Source organism: Macaca mulatta, chromosome 6 (genome assembly GCF_049350105.2).
Source record: "Macaca mulatta isolate MMU2019108-1 chromosome 6, T2T-MMU8v2.0, whole genome shotgun sequence".
NCBI lineage: Eukaryota > Metazoa > Chordata > Mammalia > Primates > Cercopithecidae > Macaca > Macaca mulatta.
Genome location: NC_133411.1, coordinates 1,116,033 through 1,135,137, shown reverse-complemented (window position 1 = coordinate 1,135,137; position 19,105 = coordinate 1,116,033). Strand labels below are relative to the sequence as shown.

General features: G+C 44.5%; 2 long non-coding RNA genes across 2 annotated transcripts; both read right to left on the bottom strand.

The window, feature by feature from the left end:
* Window positions 1-2,394: 2,394 nt before the first annotated feature.
* On the bottom strand, window positions 2,395-18,453 carry LOC144341363 (uncharacterized). The gene is made up of 3 exons (XR_013418230.1): window positions 17,834-18,453; window positions 4,067-4,192; window positions 2,395-3,686 (listed from the first exon to the last, which is right to left on the bottom strand). It is a non-coding gene; the product is annotated as an uncharacterized LOC144341363 (long non-coding RNA).
* On the bottom strand, window positions 6,278-17,092 carry LOC144341365 (uncharacterized). Its single transcript, XR_013418232.1, has 3 exons — window positions 16,879-17,092; window positions 10,423-10,596; window positions 6,278-6,780 (listed from the first exon to the last, which is right to left on the bottom strand). It is a non-coding gene; the product is annotated as an uncharacterized LOC144341365 (long non-coding RNA).
* Window positions 18,454-19,105: the final 652 nt, after the last annotated feature.

Below are 19,105 nucleotides of genomic sequence, written 5' to 3'. Positions count from 1 at the left end.
GAGGTAAAAATAGCCCCAAAACAAGAAACAAGACTAGAATCTGATAACCCAGAATAGCTATAGCTTTCCTTAAAAAAAAAAATTAAAAAAAAAAAATTAGGTGAGGGTGAGGATTAGGGTTAGGGTCAGGGTTAGGGTCAGGGTCAGGGGTAGGGGTAGGGGTAGGGTTAGGGGTTAGGGTCAGGGTGAGGGTGAGGGTGAGGGTCAGGGTCAGGGTCAGGTTTTAGGGTTAGGGTGGTTAGGGTTAGGGTTACAGTTAGGGTCGGTTAGGGTTAGGTTTAGGGTTAGGGGTTAGGGTTAGGGGTTAGGCTTAGGGTTTTAGGGTTAGGGTTAGGGTTGGGGTTAGGGTTAGGGTTAGGGTTAGGGTTAGGGTTGGGACAGGGCGTCATCCTTTAGCTCATCTGAGACAAATACCTATATGATTGCTTCCTCTGCCCTGTGTAAAATGCAGCTTCACTGAGCCACACTAAGGAGTAAGTCACTATTCTTCTACCCCCACTCACAAGTCAATTGTGTATTCACCGAAAGGCTTATGAAAGACTCAAAACAATGCAATCCTTTGTCTCTTGTCCACCTATAACCTGGAAGCCCCCCACCTTTGTGTTTTCCTGCCTTTTTCAGATGGAACTCTGTCTCCAAAAAACAAACAAACAAACAAACAAAATGTGGTTTTGAGACATTTGTGTGAGTTCTTCTTGTAGGTCAGTTGTCAGACCCTTGCCTGAGATGGCGGTGGGGCCACCAAGGAGATGGTGGCCCTCATGCTGCCCCAGTCTCACTCCTACAGGCTCACCCCCAATCTGGCCCACGATGCAATGCGACTACAGAGAAGTGGAACATACTCACTTTAGGTACTGCTGATACTCACGCGCATTCTTCCCATGAACAGCATGAACGTTGACCAACTCCAGTGTAATGAGGAACAGGATCAGGCGGAGCACAGGGGACAGTATTCTGATACTAAAAACAGATGAAAGTAAATTCAAACGTGAGGAATGTTGGTATTTTCCACCTTCATCCGGAAAAAGATGTTTCACCTCATCAACATCCTTAAGTCCCAACTTCTCAAAAAATAATTATCCTAATCCTCAGAGCCCAATACCTGTTTCCAGCCCCCAGGCCCGTGGCTGGCGGGAGTGCCCCGTGTAGCCCTTGCTCCCGGCCCATCCTGCACATCCGCATTCCTTGCTCATCAGTCATCATCTGAGACTCTCAGACATCTGACGGTCTACGTCAGGGCTGCCAGGGGCTCTGCACACTCACGGGGCACCAGGCAGGCCCAGTCTGCGCCCAGCAGCCCCCCTGCTACCTGCCCTCTGACATCTAGGGAGGGACTCTCACCAGAGGAAAACAAATGGCCTCAATATGAAAGCAGGCTCAATGCCACCAGATTAAAGAAATCCCAAGTAAAGTAAGATCTTATTTTTCCCATGAAACTAGTTGAGACATTTAAAAATATTCTGGTTTTGGAGAGTGGTAATAAGAGAATGACCTTGTCTTATAAACTGCTGGTAAGAGTGTAAATTAAGTAGTACCCTTCTGGAGGGGAATCCAGTGATATCTATTTAAAGCTTTAAAAACACAGATACCACTAAACCCAAAAGTTCTAGAAATGTATCCAAAATGGTCATTTCTTAAGGATGTAGCACATTCTAAAATATACACTGTAAGTGAAGGAACCATAATGCTGTTAATCTGCTATTAAGTTAATCTGCTGTTATATTTTAAATCCAAATCCAGTTAATCTGCTGTTATACTTTAAATCCAAATATTTATTTAGGTAGATAGAACCCACATTTCCATAGGCCAAATTACAAACACTACTTAAAATAGTATGTACTATAACTTTCTATGAAAATCAGCATGGGGAGTCCTCACAGTCCTCAGATAACATCATTTCATTCAACACCGTTTCATCACAACATCAGTGAGAAAGGAAATCAATACACCGTGAGGGCCACGGTCTGTGTGGAGAAGCACGTTCTGCATGGGTTTTCTCCCATCCCCCAGTTTCCTCCCACATCCCAGAGCCGTGCACATTAGGTGAACTGGCGCATCTCCATGGTCCCAGAGTGAGTGTGGGTGTGTGACTGGCCCTGCGAAGGAACCATGTCCTATCCAGGGTGGGTCCTGCCTTGTACCCGGAGCTGCTGGGATAGGCTCCAGCCACCCACAACTCTGAACTGGAATGAACAGGTTGGAAAATGAATGAATGAATGAATGAATGAATGAATGAATACAAATTATAAGAACTTGTAAAGTCTACCATCATCATACAAGTGCTCGACAGTGCGTGTCGGTACAAAAGTGCTCAGTGACCCACACATTTGTTTCTGTTGGTGCTGGAGCTGTGGGTGGGGGGAAGGGGGCGGGCCTGGGGAGGTCTCGCTCTGCAAACATTTACTGCCTCATTTAACCACCACAGGACTGCCGGACTGCCGTCACTCACTGCCTCGCCAAACACTGAGTAGTTCTCACTTGTTTTTATTCATCTTTCTTAAATGTCCATAGAGCTCACATGTGCCTCAATGTTTAACACTGTAAGTGTTTTGGGTCTTTCTTTAGAAGTTTGGCAATATTTTTATGACCAGAAACATGCTGTGGGAACTTAACTTTTGTTTCCACCGTGCAAGGAAAATAAATCTCAGTACTCCAAACTCACTAAGCCAAAGGGAAAAGTCAAGCTGGGAACTGCCTCAGGCAAACCTGCCTCCCATTTTATTCCTAAATAAGGTGGCTACAAGAGAAAAAAGCTACATACAGACCTCCCTCACAGTTCGTCCACAAGGAAATGCCTCGTGGGCCTCAAGATCTCTACCCAGAAAGACTTCTGCTGAATTTCACCCTGGCAATGCAGTTGCCAGCTGATCTTCCCAGGGGTGGGACAGGGCGTCATCCCTCAGCTCACCTGACACAAATACATATATGATTGCTTCCTCTGCCCTGTGTAAAATGCAGCTTCACTGAGCCACACTAAGGTGTAAGTCACTATTCCTCTACCCCCACTCACAAGTCAATTGTGTATTCACCGAAAGGCTTATGAAAGACTCAAAACAATGCAATCCTTTGTCTCTTGTCCACCTATAACCTGGAAGCCCCCCACCTTTGTGTTTTCCTGCCATTCCAGATGGAACCAATGTACACCTTACACCTACTGACTGATGTCTTATGTCTCCTTAAAATGTATAAAAATGTATAAAAGCAAGCTGCACCCCAAGTACCTGGGGCACATGCTGTCAGGATCTCCTGAGGCTGTCACAGCACATCCTTAACCCTGGGAAAGTAAACTTTCTAAAAGGATTGAGACCTGTCTCAGATACGTTGGGTTCATACTATCAGTTGTGAACTCCAAGTATATCAACACCTGTCGATGGGTTCAGTGAGGGGCCTACTGTGTGTGTCTTCAGTGGGGACTGGAACTGCATCTGTGATGACTTCCTGCCCCACAGTGTCCCTCCAAAACAGGAAAGTGAGCGCGCACCTACTCCACATACGCAGGTAGTTCAGCCGCTGGCGAGACGGCAGCATCCTCTCCACCCACTGCCTGTGTCTCAGCTCCGAGGCAAGACACGTGGTGACACTGCTTGCTGATGCTTTGGAACACAACCAGCACTTCCAGCACAATCCTGGGGCAGAAGAGGGTAGGAAAGTGTGTACTGCAGAGCTCACGGAGCAGCTGGGGCCACCTGCAAACAGAGCCAGACTCGGAGCAGGCATTGTGATCCTCACCTGTACCTCACTCTCCTGTACCTGCAAGGCTGCGGCTTTCTGGGAGCCAGGGCTAGCTGCGTATCACTGGTGGGTCTGCAGGGACAACCGTGACATACGGCAAGTGTTAATTAAATACACTGAATTGTGGCAAACAGAATGTGACATTCACAGCCTCATCAGATGTTCCACGCTTTCACAGAGATTGTCAAAACTGATCTCATAATTCCTCTTGGAGTAGTAACAGTGGTATTCTAAGACTACTTTATAAAATCTAAAACATAGAAAATGTCTAAGTTTGCTATGCTAATCTGCAGAATCAATGTTTCAACAGTTGTCAGGATGTCCTGGAACTTACGTCTCAGTAGGAAGATGATCCAAGTCCTTTAAAACACAATGATTCTCAGGCACATGGTGATACAGCTCATCCGTCATTTTTGTAATTAAAGAGTGGCTGGCATTTGTTTCAGAATTATCTTCTAATCTGAAAAATAGAAAATATTTAAAGATACATGACAATTAAAATGTCCACATTAGTGTCCATGCACAATAATAGTTAATGGTTCACTGAGCAGCAACCTGACTGTGAATCTTAGTTTCCCCAAATATAAAATGTAAAAAGCCACCATCACAGGACAGTGGAGAAAGAAACGATGCCCTAAGCCAAAAGCAAAGTCCAATGATGACTGATGACGAGACGACGAACCACCTGCGTATTCCTCCTGCTGAACAAGTATGTCTGCTGTTGTCTACGATTCCAGAATGCATGCCTCCATCCCCACTTCTCTCCTGAGCTTCAGACCCATCTTTCTTTCTGCCTTCTCAGTAGTTCTCATGGAAGCCATTGTCTACCTACAAAACCTGCCTCTCGTTCCATGTTCAGTCTCCACCAGGGCCCCAGGCCAGCTGGAAGATCGCATTCAGCATCACTTGCAGCTCCTCACAGTCACCAAGGCCCAGAAATTCCTCCTTCCCCTTTTATCTTCCAACAGCCTAGCTAAAGAAGAAATGCTGCTGAAACTAACAGTACCAGACAAGCTTGATGTCAGCCAGGCCCCAGGATGCCACGTACCTGACTGCTTCCCAAGTGAGTTCTTTGGGGAAAGGCAGCAGAGCCCAAACCCTGATACTCTCCTCAAAGCTCAGCACCTGAGATGAAATGTTTTATTGACTTTGTAGATTTCACGGTAACTTCCTAGAAAATCTGTTTTTAGATTGTTATGGATGTTACATCACTCTCTAGAAAATATGTATCTATAAAATTATTACAAATGCTAAACATTTTAAAACCAGATGGTGGATGTCAGTTCTTCAGTACAGATGGGGGAAGGCTGGGGAAACTACCAGGGAATTGGTAGGGAGTGAACGTCTGGGGTGGCTATGACCATGTCCACAGGTTCTTTCGACACCTGCCATTGAGAGGGAGGACCCCACCAAATCTGTACGAGCTCTGGCGACTGGCCTGGAACCAGCAGAACACAGCAGGTGTGAAGATGCTGCGTGTTATGCAAAGCCATGTCAGAGGCGCAGGTGCCTCTCCAGTTCAGGCCGCGCTCGGGGTGCAGCCTCTGTCACTTTGAGACTGTCCCCATGAGGCCTCTGGCCAACTTCCAGTCTTCTCAGACGCAACATCCACGAAGCCCTGGGGGACCACAGCCGTCCACACCCAGGCCAGGCCACAGGACAGATCCCTCAGCAGATGCTCCCCATTTCTAACCCACTAGCACATGAGCAAGTCAAACGTGGCTGCTGACACCACGGAGCGTGAGTGGTCTCAACAGCAGAAATAACCGAAGCCCAGGATGCTAAGCTGCCTGAATACCTGTGAGATGCCAGGAGGGGGACAGGAAGTGGTAAGGACCCAAATAGCCACTGTGGGGCACAGGAGAGGATGGTCTGGAGCCTCAGCAGCTCTGGTTGGAAGACAAAGGCTGCCTTCTTGAAGCTCCTCTTCCTTCCTAAATCTTCCCTCCTCCCTACCTGCCCACCTCTACCTTCCTAAGGGCTTGCACTTGGAAAGCACGGCCATCCCCACTGGTAAAGCTGGTCTGTGGCGCCAACGGGGAATGGCATCCGACCAGTGCAGCCCGATGCTCTGCCTCCAAGCCACTCCTCCAGGAGGCTGTTTTCCCAACTTCACTGCTGACAACCCCCTTCTGATAGTATTTTCCTTAAGGGAGGCCTCCGACTTCTCAAGGCACCATTTCTTTAAAGCGCCTTTGCAAATCTCTCCTGACCCGCTGTATGTTGATTTTACAGCTTCCTTTTAGAGGTAGTCTCATTTATGAATTTTCACCTGCACAGCTGTCACGATGCTTATATTCTTGGGGACTGTCTCTTTCATCTCCTTGCACTACCCTTGTATCCTCCCGTATGCAGAATAAAGCACCTTCGCTGATTGCCAAATTGGAACTTCCTGGCAGAAATGCTTAAAAAATTGTTTGTTTCAGTAAGTTAACAAAAGCTAGTCCGTGTAGGAGAAGAAAAACTGACATTACTCACCAGAAAAACTGACATTACTCACCACTGACAAATAAAAACTGCACCCGGCTCTGCGTTACTGCCTACAGCAATAAAATCCTGCCAGGGGATTCAGCAAAAACACTTCCCAGTGCTCATCCATTTAACACTAAAAACCTCAGTGCCATCAGCACTGCATTACTTTCAACTGCGAGACACGGAACTTGAGGCTCAGAAGACTGAGCAACCAGGCCAGGGCCACAGCAAGCGCCACGCTGGCTAGAAAGCTGGATCTGCCCAACTCAAAGTCTGACTCAGCAGGCAAACTGCACCCTTCCAGCATCTCTGCAAAAGACAGGTGGTTTCAGAGACGTACACACCCCTCCCAGCACCCTGCATTTGGCATACCTGTTTTTTAGGCTGAAAAACCGGATGGCAGCGAGAACTATAGCCTTCTGCAAGACTAATCAACAATTCTACTGCTGCTTTTTCCTAGTTTAGAGAAAACAGTGGCTACTATCGTGTTTGGGTAGACTTAGTTTTCTTCTATCGAACTGTAGGCCAATTAGAGTCCCCATTTCTCATTATCTTTCTTCAAACAATTTTTTGCAGCTAGAAAAGCAAACGCTGCATTAAAATAGGTTTCACATCGCAAGGAAATCACAGCCAATAAAATGATTTTAAATGGAGACCATTAACAATAATAGATCACAAATGCCACACCCACCCTCTGTGCACAAAACTGGAGATGAATAAGAAAAAAAGGATTCCAAACAATTGGAAATTTAACTAGGAAATAGTTACTTAAACACTAAAAAACAATACAACTAAAAAAAAAATCACATAATCATTTAATTGCTAAGCACATACATATTTTTACAAGCATAAAAATTACATTATTTGAAGCTGATATAACCACCTAACTTAAAAATCCGAGTCAGTCAACTGAAACCTATGAGAAACAAAGTCAGTGAATTGACAGTTGACAAATTAAAAAATCTGTGACTACCTACAATTCTTTTTCCTTTTTTTCTTTTTTTTTCTTTTTTTTTGAGACAGAGTCTTACTCTTTTTGCCCAGGCTGGAGTGCACTGGTGCGATCTCAGCTCACTGCAACCTCTGCCTCCCAGGTTCAAGTGATTCTCCAGCTTCAGCCTCCTGAGTAGCTGGGATTACAGGCACCCACCACCACGTCTGGCTAATTTTTTTGTATTTTTATTAGAGACGGGGTTTCACCATGTTTGGCCACACTGGTCTTGAACTCCTGACCTCAGGTGAACCACCTGCCTCGGCCTCCCAAAGTGCTGGGATTACAGGTGTTAGCCACTGCACCCGGCCCGCTACCTACAATTCTTAAAAGCACAAAACAAACAACTCAAGTAGCTAGATGTTAACTACGGAAGAAATGTGCTGGCCTTCCCTTCACTCAGATGTGTGAGAGCCTGGAGTGCACCAGGGAGTGCTGGGCGGAACACGGGAGGCACACACATGTGTCTGCACGGGTGATGTCCCCACAGGGCAGACCCACACGCAGCATATGTGTGCCACTGCAGAGCAGCGTATGTATCCCACTGCAGAGTGGCATATGTGTGCCACTGCAGAGCAGCCTACATATCCCACTGCAGAGCAGTGTATGTGTGCCACTGCAGAGCAGCATATATATCCCACTGCAGAGCGGCGTATGTGTGCCACTGCAGAGCACCTGGCTTCTGTTCCAAGACGTGAACCCATCTGAGGGCTTCTGAGGAGAGGATGACATGTTGGGGAAGGATCAGTCTGGCTGCTGTGTTATGACAAGGGGAAGGGCTCACAGAAGTCGGTGGGTAGACCAGTCAGTGCCAGCGACATTCCAGGAAGGGACCAAGGCAGTTTGGCCAGGTGGTGGCACAGGAGGGACAGGAAGAAGCAGATGTGAAACATATTTCTTTTTTTTTTCTTTTTCTTTTTTTGAGATGGAGTCTTGCTCTGTCATTCAGGCTGGAAAGCAGTGGCACAATCTCGGTTCACTATAACATCTGCTTTCCGTGTTCAAGCTATTCTCAGGACTACAGGCACCCACCACTATGCCCAGCTAGTTTTTGTATTTTTATTAGAGACAGGGTTTCACCATGTTGGCCAGGCTGGTCTCGAACTTCTGACCTCAGGTGATCCACCTGCCTTGACCTCCCAAAGTTCTGGGATTACAGGCATGAGCCACTGTGCCCGGACTGTGGAACATATTTCTAAAACCTGTTCCAAGGACGGAGTATGAAGAGAGGAGAGGAATCTGAGGCTTCCAACCTGAGCAGCCACCTGGGAGGCTGGAGGTGCCACGTAGATGGGAGGACTTGAGGAATGAAGATGGGGAGACACTGTGTCCCTGAATAAGCTTCAATATTGTGAAAAATGTCAATTATCCCTAACTCAATCCATGAGGTGTTCTTATTTGTTTTTGGGGTTTTATGTTTGTCCAAGTTTACACAGAATAATAACTATTTTTTTTTTAAAGTAAAGCTAGACTCTGTACCTTACTCTCAAGATGAAATAAATTCCAGTTGGATCCAAAGACGTAAATGGAAAATAAAGAAAAAATAGGTAGGGCACGTTGGCTCATGCCTGTAATCCCAGCACTTTGGGAGCCTGAGGCAGGTGGAACACAAGGTCAGGAGTTCAAGGCCAGTCTGACCAACATGATGATACCCCGCCTCTATTAAAAATAGAAAAAAACTAGCCGGGCGTGGTGGCAGGCACCTGTAATCCCAGCTACTCGGGAGACTGAAGCAGAGAACTGCTCGAACCCAGGAGGCAGAGGTTGCAGTGAGCTGAGATTGTGCTACTGCACTCCAGCCTGGGTGACAGAGTGAGACTTTGTCTCAAAAAAAAAAAAAAAAAAAAAAAAAAAAGAAAGAAAAAGAAAAAATAGAAGTACCAGAGAAAATGTATACCTGTATTTTTAATTTTGAAAAGCAAAGATTCTTTTCAGAATGACTCCAAATGTGAAGCCAGAGGAAAAAAAAATCAAAACCTATGAACAAATAACAAAGCAATATGTACACAAATAAGGCTAATGAACCAGTGGGAAAAATGAAACTGAAATAAACGGAGAAAATGCATTAATAGGCAATTAATGAAATAATTATAAACATCTAGTAAACATAAAAAAAGAATGAAAATAAAAACATAATCTTGGCTGGATATGATGGCTCTCGTCTGTGGTCCCAGCTACTCGGGAGGCTGAGGCAAGAGGATGGCTTCAGCCCAGGAGGTCGAGGCTATCATAAGCCATGACTGCACCACTGCACTCTAGCCTGGGCGACAGAGCAAGACCCTGTCTCATAAAAAATAAATAAATAAATAAAAGAAAAGAATTTAAAAAACCTTATTGATATATTTTGTCTTAGAACTTTACTTTTTAAGAGTATTTACATAAGTGCCCAAATGAACAAAGATGTTCATTTCAGCATAATAATTAGGAATTTTCTACATCAGGAACATTACAACTCATCCATCAATGAAGGACTGCTTAGGTAAATAATAACATATTGATAAAATGGAATATCAAACAGCTGACAAAAAGAATAAGGCAGAACAAAGATGCCAAAAACACACTGTTAATGAAAAATGCTAGCTATAAAACACAATGTACCTTCCTACGAACTCACTTTGGTACACTCATAGCAAAAATGTGGTAGCAACACTACCTAATTATTAACAGTAGTTATTTCTGGGAGATGGAAGTCTTGAGGGCTGTTACTTTTCACATTAGTTTTTCTATTTCTAGTAATTTTTCTTTGAACATTTAAACATTTTAAAAATAACTGTCAAACGTATGATTTGAAAAAAAGATTAAAATGTCAATAACAAATATTCTAACCTAAATTATTTACTTTGAAATAATAAAAGAATTAGTTTATTGATGATGCAAATATCCTACCCCATCGATGCAGCAAACATCTGTAAAAATTTCCTAATATTTGGTTAATCCTGTTTTATAATTTGCTCTTTGATTTTCAATACTTAGCTGCTGTTACATACAAAAGCAAATGTGTTTTTAAGAAACAAGTTAAATTATTTTAGCTAAGATTAATATTGATTGATCTGTGATAGAGAATATAAACTTACGTGTAATCCAGTCACTTTTTTTTCTGATGGAGGATACTGTAACTCAGATATACTAAAAGATGATTAATAGTTAATTACATTTGAAAAATAAACTATATCCTTTCATAGCTGAATGAGTTAATCTAATTAATGATTTTCTTCCCTGTAAATTACCTTAAAAACTGATAGTAGACCTTCATCAACAGATCTGAGTAACAGTACAACAGAAAATGCAAGCAACTGATTAGTTGTTTCTTTTGAAAATTCATGTAAGTTGATCTCCCCGTGGCTTAAATGATCTCTTATGCGGGGACCCTCCTGATGGTTCAGGAAATCCCAGAGAAATTCCTTTCAGAAATTAAACAGAGAAAATGTTTTGTTAGTATCCGCAGCAGAGAGCCGTGCCTGGTGTTGCTAACAGAAGGAAAGAGTGAATCCATCAAGTCCTCTGAAGCCCTGGGTGGGACCCTGCTGCGGAGAGCTGTTCTCCTACACCCACGGGACAGAAAAGGGAGCTGGAGAGACTGTGGGGAAGGCAGAGCTGCCCAGGTGGTACTGGAGTCTCATCAAATTCCAGTCTTTCTTGTTTTCACAAGGGGTGCCTCACAATATCGCAGTTGGTTGTACACCCCCGGCAGTACAAAGAATACTATTCTCTTCTCTTCCTTTAGCTCTTGAGAACAATATCACATGGTGGGGGACACGCTGTGCACTATTGGAAGTAATATCATTCTCTCTTATTCTGGATAGTAGGAACAATATCTCAGGCGGGATGGACAACCCCTGTGATATTGAGAGTAATATCATCCTCTCCCAACGAAGATATTAGGAACCATATCACAGGGGACGTGTACACTTCTTTGATATTGGTAGCAATATAATCCTCTCCTCCCTGGGTACAGGAAACAATGTGACAGGTGGGGTGGACACCCCCCACGTCTTGGGGAGTAATTTCCCTCCCTGGATATTAGGATCCACGGTGGACACACAGCGTGTTTACGACTCTGAGAGTAATATCATCTCCCCCTCTAGACATTACGAACAGTATCAAAGACGGGTGTACACCCTCTGCAATATAGGGAGGAATATCATCCTCTCCCCACCTGAATATTAGGAACAATATCAAAGGAGTGTTTATGACCCCTGCGATATTGGGAGTAATATCATCCTCTCCCAGGTGGAAATTAGGAACAGCATCACTGGGGGCGTGTACACCCCTGCGATATTGAAAGTCATATCATCCTCTCCCCTCTTGGATCATGGGAACAACATCCCTGGGGGGTGTACACTTTCTGTGATATTGGGAGTAACATCATCTTCTGTGCCTTGGAATATTCAGGATAATATCACAGGGGGAGGGGGTGTGCACATCTTCTGCAATATTGGGAATATTATCCTCTCTACCCGCGCAAATTCGGAAAGATATCACAGAGTGGGTGTTCACCTCCTGCAATATGGGGATTAATACCGTCTTCTCCCCTTCGGGATATCAGGAAGACATAGGGGTGTACAGTGTCTGCGATACTGGGAGTAATATCAGCCTCTCGGCCTTGAGATATTGAGAAGGATGTCACAGGGTGGATGTACATTCCCTGCCATATTTGGAGTAATATCAACCACTCCCCTCCATGGATATTTGGAACAATATACCAGGCTGGGTGTACGCCTCCTGCTCGACGGGGAGTAATATCATCCTCTCCCTCCCAGGATATTAATTACAATATCACTGGGCGGGTGAATACAGCCTGCAAATTATTATCATCCTCTTCCCCTCCGGATACTAGGAACAATATCGCAGAAGAGCTGTACCCTCCCTGTGATATTGGGAGTAATATAATACACACTTTCCATGAATATTAGGAGCAGTATCACCGGGTGGCTGTCCATTCATTGCTGTGTTTGGAGTCATGTCATACTCTACCCCGTTTATATTAGGATCAGTGTCATGCGGTGAGTGTACACCTACTGTGATATTAAAACTAAAATCATGCTCTCCGTCCCTGGATATTAGGAACAGCATTACAGGTAGGTGTACACCCCCTGCGGTATTAGGAGTAATAATATAATTAATTATTAAACATCAATGATCGATTTTAATAATTATCAATGATACTATTAATTAATAGGAATCCATTTATTAATTGTGGATAATTATTTTAAATATATGATTATGCATACTTAAAATTAATTATTAACATTAATCACGTTTAACAATATTATTAGTTCTTAATATTAATTATTATTTTATTACCAGCATCACTTAGTATTGATTTAAGTAACATTATTGCTGATATCATTATTTTATTATTAACAGTGATATTACTATTAATTATTAATACTAATCATTAACATTTTTAACCAGTATTAATTTTTACTATCTTTATTGTGATTATCAACATCGATGATTACTCTTAATTTTTCTTATATTTATTAATATTAATAATTAATAGACTTGTTCCTGATATCCGGCGGGGAGAGGATATTACTCCTAATATCGAAGAAAGCGTACACCCCTCTATGATGTTATTCCTAATAGCCGGGGGTAGAGGATGACATTATTGAAACTATTGCAGTGGGTGTACAACCCTTCGGTCATCTCGTTCCTTATATCCTGGGTGGGAGAGGATGATAGGACTCCAAATATCACAGGGGGCATAGACCTCCCCCGTGATATTGTCCCTAACATCCAAAGGTGGAAAGGATGACATTTCTTCTGATTTCGCAGGGGATGTACACCACCCCTGTGATATGGCTCTTAATATCCAGGAGGCAAGAGGATGATATTAGTTTCAATATTGCAGGAGGTGTACACTCCCTAGTGATATTGTTCTTAATATCCAGGGACGGAGAGGACTATATCACTCCCAGTAGAGCAGGGGGTGTACACCCCTTCTGTGACATTGTTCCTAATAGCCAGCGGGGGAGAGGAAGATATTACCCCCAATATCACAAGGGGGTGTATACCTTATATCCTGAAAGGGAGACGATGATACTAGTGGCAATATTGCAGGGGGTGTACACACCCACTGTGATATTGTTCTGAATATCCAGAGAAAGAGAAAATGATATGACTCCCAATATCACAGGAGGTATACATCCTCCTGTGATATTGTTTCTTATATTCAGGGGGAGAGGACGATATTACTCTCAATATCACAGGGGTTGTACACACCTCCTGCGGTATTGTTCTTAGTATCCTGAAGGGGAGAGCATAATATTACTCTCAATATGGCAGGGAGTGTACACCTCCTTTATAATATTGTTCTGAATATCCATGATGGGAGAGGATAGGACTCCCAATATCACAAGAAGTGTACAGCTGAGGCTGGGCGCGGTGGCTCAAGCCTGTAATCCCAGCACTTTGGGAGGCTGAGACGGGCGGATCACGAGGTCAGGAGCTCGAGACTATCCTGGCTAACACGGTGAAACCGCGTCTCTACTAAAAAATACAAAAAACTAGCTGGGCGAGGTGGTGGGTGCCTGTAGTCCCAGCTACTCGGGAGGCTGAGGCAGGAGAATGGCGTGAACCCGGGAGGCGGAGCTTGCAGTGAGCTGAGATCCGGCCACTGCACTCCAGCCTGGGCGACAGAGCTAGACTCCGTCTCAAAAAAAAAAAAAAAAAAAAAAAAAAAAGAAGTGTACAGCTGCCTGTGATATAGTTCCTAACATCTAGGTGGGGAGAGGATGATATTACTGCCCATATCACACGAGTTGTAAAACCACTTCAATATTTTGCCTACAATCCTGAGGGGAGAGGATGATATTACTCCCAATATCGAAGAAGCTTACACCCCCCTGTGACACTATGCCCAATATCCACGTTGGAAGACGAAGACATTACACCCAATATTGCAGGGGATGTACACCCACCCTGGGATATTGTTCCTTATATCGAGAGGGGGAGAAGATGCTATTGCTCCCAATAACACAGGGGCTGTGGAGGTACAACCCTCCTGTGATATTGTTCTTAATATCCTAGGGAAGAGAGGAGGATACTACACCCAATATCTCAGGGTGTACACCCATCCAGTGATAATGTTCTTAAGGTACTCCACCTCCCACCACCAGGGATATCAGTCCTAATATCCAGGGGAAGAGAGGATAACATTATGCCCAATATCGCAGGGGAGTGTACACACCCTCTGTGATGTTGTTCCTAGTATCCAAAGGTACAGATGATGATATTACTGGCCATATTGCAGGGGGTGTACACCCTTCTATGATACTGTTTTTGACATTCAGTAGGGGAGAGGACAACATTAATCCCAATATCACAGAAGGTGTACAGACCCCTGTGATGTAGACCCTAATGTACAGGGGAAAGAGAAGAATATTGTTCTCAATATTGCAGGGGCTGTAACCACCCTGCCCCCCGTATATTGTTCCTAATATGCAGCGAGGTGGAGGCTCATAGTACTCCCAATATCCCAGAAGGTGCACACACACCTGTGATAAAGTTCCTAATATCCAGCGGGAAAGAGGCTGATTTTACTTTTGATATCGCAGTGGGTGTACAGCGCCCCCAAACCCGGGGTATCATTCCTAATATCCAGGCAGGAAGAAGATGACATGGCTGACAATATCGAAGTGGGTGGACACTTCTTCAGTGATATGGTTCCTGATATCCAGAAGGTGAGTGGATATTATTCCCAATAAAGCAGGAACCGTTCAGTCACCCTGGGATTTTGTCCTTAATAACCACAAGGGAGAGGTGATATTACTACCAATATTGCAAGGGATGTACACCCCTCCTGTGATATTGTTTCTTATATCCAGGAAAGGAGAAGATGGTATTAGTACCAATATTGAAGGGATGGACGGCCCCCATGGGATATTGTTCTAAAGATGCAGGTTGAAAGAGGATGAGACGCCCTCCAATACAACAAGGGGTGTACACCCTGCCTGTGATATGAATCCGAAAACCTAGAAGAAGAGAGAATGACATTGCTTCCAAAAACACACGAGGTGTACACCCACCCTGTGATATTGTTCCTGTCATCTAAAGGAAGAGATGATGATACTGCTACCCCTACCGGAGAAGGTACACACCCCCCTGTGATATTGTTCCTCATAACTTGGGGGAAGAGCATGATATTACTTCCAGTATGACAGTGGCTTCACACCCAGTCTGTGATATTGCTCCTAATTTCCAGTAGGTAAAGTATGATGTTCCTGCCAAGAGAGTAGTGGGTGTACAGCCACCCTGTGATATGTCTCCGAATATTCAGGGAAAAATAGGAAGACATTACTCCAAATCTCCGAAAAAGTGTACACCCATTGTGTGATATGGTTCCTAATATCGGGAGGTGCAGAGGATGGTAATCTTTCTCCCATCGCAGGCTGTGTACACATAACCTGTGAAATTGTTCCTAATATCGTGAACAAAAGAGACTGTTAATAATGAACACACATTTCAGGGGGGAATAATTATTAAGATCCACATCATAAAGGGGAGTAATAGCGATCCTCTCTCTCCCCCTCACTGTTACAATCCACATCGCAGGGGGTGAGAAACCCCCCACGATTTGGGGAGTAATAGCATCCCCCTCTCCCCCTAACCTTATATAAGGAGGCTGGCCTTATATAAGTGCCCCCCAATGCCATCGCAGGCTTTAATGTATTCACTTAAAGTTTTTTCCTCATTTAGATCTGCCATTCTCTTAATAGTTCTAATTGCTGCCTGACATTCTGTATTAGTATTTTCATGAACAAGCAGCTGAATGATCACTTTCTTGGCATGAGAATTGGAAATAGCCTTTTGAGCTGCATCCTGCAAATGGGCGATAGAATCAGGATAAGGCTCCCTTGGACCCTGTTGAAATGTGTGAAAAGAAGGATAAGCAGTAGCAGGGTCATGAATTTTTTCCCAGGCTCTTAGGCATGTAGTTCTGAGCTGATCAACAGCCTCATCACCCATTACCATCTGTTGATTTAGAGTACCCCATGCCTGTCCGATTCCAAGCAATTGATCAGGTGTGATATTAACAGGACGTTGGGCTTGAGTATTTCTGCCTGATTTGTTGCTTCATCCGTCCACCAGGTTTTCAATTGGAGAAATTCAGAGGGGGACAGGGTGGATCGGGCTAATGCCTCCCAATCCATACTTATTCAACGTCTGTTATAAGCCACACATTGTAACAAGGAATGAACATAAGGGGAATTTGGCCCATATTGTCCAATTGCTTGCTTTAAGTCTTTTAATATTTTAAAAGGAAATGGATCCCAGCATGCTTGAACAAGTTCTCTAGCCTCCTCAGCTGGTGAAATAATTACCAGAAACTGCCAAGCATTCAAATCCCCCATTTCTTGTGCCTGGCGAATGGATGCCTGGATTGTCCCTGTGCCATAATTTGTATTTGGACCCGCTCACAGCAGTCCTCTACCATAATTAACAGGTGGGCAAGCCTAGATCATTCCCTCATACTAATTGGCTGTTGGATAAGCCTGAAGCTTCCCTTCGCCTAGTTACTGGCGGGGCCTGCAACAATGGGAGCGGCAAGGCGCGGGTCTCAGGCTCCCCTTCCAAATATTCACGAGGCTGGCCTGGGGGTGGCCATTCCAGACCTTCCCCTAAAGGCGCAGTAGGTGGCACAGTTTCTTTTATAAGTCTTTGGAGATGAACATACATACCTTCCCGTTTCTCGCCCTTTTTTAAACGAGACTGTCATGGTTCACTTAGCTGATAATTAGACTCCTGATTATTCAACTTTCCTATGTCATCCTGAAAATCCTCCTTCTCCTCCTCAGTGTGGAAGGGCTCCAGGGCTGTTTTAATTGCAGACGACACAGACCAAGCAGAGACGGGAATATCGCGGCCCTCTTCTTGTGCTCGTTTTAAGTCTGATCCGACCTTGTCCCAATCTTCTACATCATGGTTCCATATTCCGGGAACCAAGGCGAATACTTGTCTACCAGGCGGAACAAAGATGTGAGATTTTGGGTACTGACAATTACCCCTCCGCGGCGCAGTAACTTCACAAGGCTTAAGTAATTAGCGAACTTACTCTCAGCTGGACCCACATTTTCCTGAGGTTTCCCTGGAATTCCCTGAGCGCCCTCCTTACCCTAGAGCTTAAAGCGAAAACCTACTCGGGAGTCCTTTGTCAGTCGTCCTCAGCTTTCCATGCTCTGGTGTTCCTTCACTGGATTATTTGTAGAGATTACGGGGAGCCCTGCGTTGGGCACCAGAGACAGCCTGGACAACCGAGGGAGACCCTGGTTTCTACCAAAAAAAAAAAAAAAAAAAAAAAAAAAAAAAAGCCAGGCGGGGTTTCGCACGCCTGTAATCCCAGCTACTCCTTGAGAAATCAGACAAAACCTGCCTCCAGAGACTGATTTTCTTCTAAAATGCTTTCTCCAAAATATTTTTAAAAGAAAAGGGGAAAATTGGAAAGGAAAATATTTTGGGTCCCCCAAATCACTAAGATAAAGGGAAAAATCAATCTGGGAACTGCTTAGGGCAAACCTGCCTCCCATTCTATTCAAAGTCATCCGCTGCTCGCTGAGAAGAATGCATATCTTATTGCCTCCTGTGGAAAGGCTCGTCAGAAACTCAGAAGAATGCAACCGTTCCTCTCTCACCTACCTGTGACCTGGAAGCCCCCTCCTGGCTTCGAGTTGACCCACTTTTGCTTCAGGTTGTACCGGATCAAACCAGTGTTCATCTTACATATGTTGATTGATGTCTCCTGTCTCCCTAAAATATGTAAAACTGTCAGATACAGTCAGTTTCTCTTCCAAGGTTTGGCATGTTAACGTTCTTGTGTTTTGTTCTCGAACTCAACTTTCTTGTTCTCCATGCCTCCTTGCCCTTAGTTACTGTAAACAACCTTCCCCCTGTCAGTTCTAATCAATCACTCACATCTGTTCCCTTGGTTACCTGCTCTGCACCCATTTCTCCCTTCCAAACCACACGTCCCACCATTGTAACTCACGACTCCCTTCCCCCTTCCTTATTTGGGAAAGTATTCACAAATAGCCAACGGGGTCAGTTTAGATCTTGAGGTCTGGCCCCAGCCCATGCCAGAGGTAGGGATTGCATTAGGAATAAAAACCCCTGCTTTCCTTTGTTCCGTGTGCTCTTGCGATTGTGATTGATGCGAGCAGCACGCTTCCGCAGAGGTAAATTGCGTTGCTGAGAAAACTTTTGCTTAAGTGCTGGTTTCACTTTGCGTCACCGACCATTTATCTCCAACAAAACCAAGCTGTGCTCTGACCACCTTGGGCAACTGTCATCAGGACATCCTGAGGCTGTGTCATGCACAAGCATCCCCAACCTTGGCAAAATAAACTTTCTAAATACTCTTTTTCCCAAATGCTCAGGGAGACTGATTTGAATAATCATAAAACTAAGAGGCTGCACTCCAGCCTGGGCGACAGAGCAAGACTCTGTTTCAGAAATAATAAAATAAAATAAAATAAAAATCAAATCTCCAGTCTCCTGCACAGCCGACTCTGTGTGAATTACTCCTTCTCTATTGCTATTCCCCCCGTCTTGAGAAATCGGCTCTGTCTAGGCAGCGGGCAAGGTGAACCCACTGGGCAGTTACAGAATTGCCATTATATTGCTTGCAATTTTATATCTTATTACGCAAAATAGCTATAACCTTGTATACAAGGTTAAATGCGAATGTGCTCCTTGCCTGGTCAGATCCCAGCGCAAGAAGGACGCACCCCCTACAAACCGCTAGGCCAAAATGGTCATTCTGGCCACATCCAGCCTCACGTGAGATCGCAATCTCCTGTCACTCAGGGCCTGAGGGGGCCGGGCCTGAAGCCCCAGACAATCAGGGACGCTGGAGTGGGGGCCCGTCAATCAGGCGCGCCGCCGGAAAGGAGAGGGCGGCTTCCGGGATCT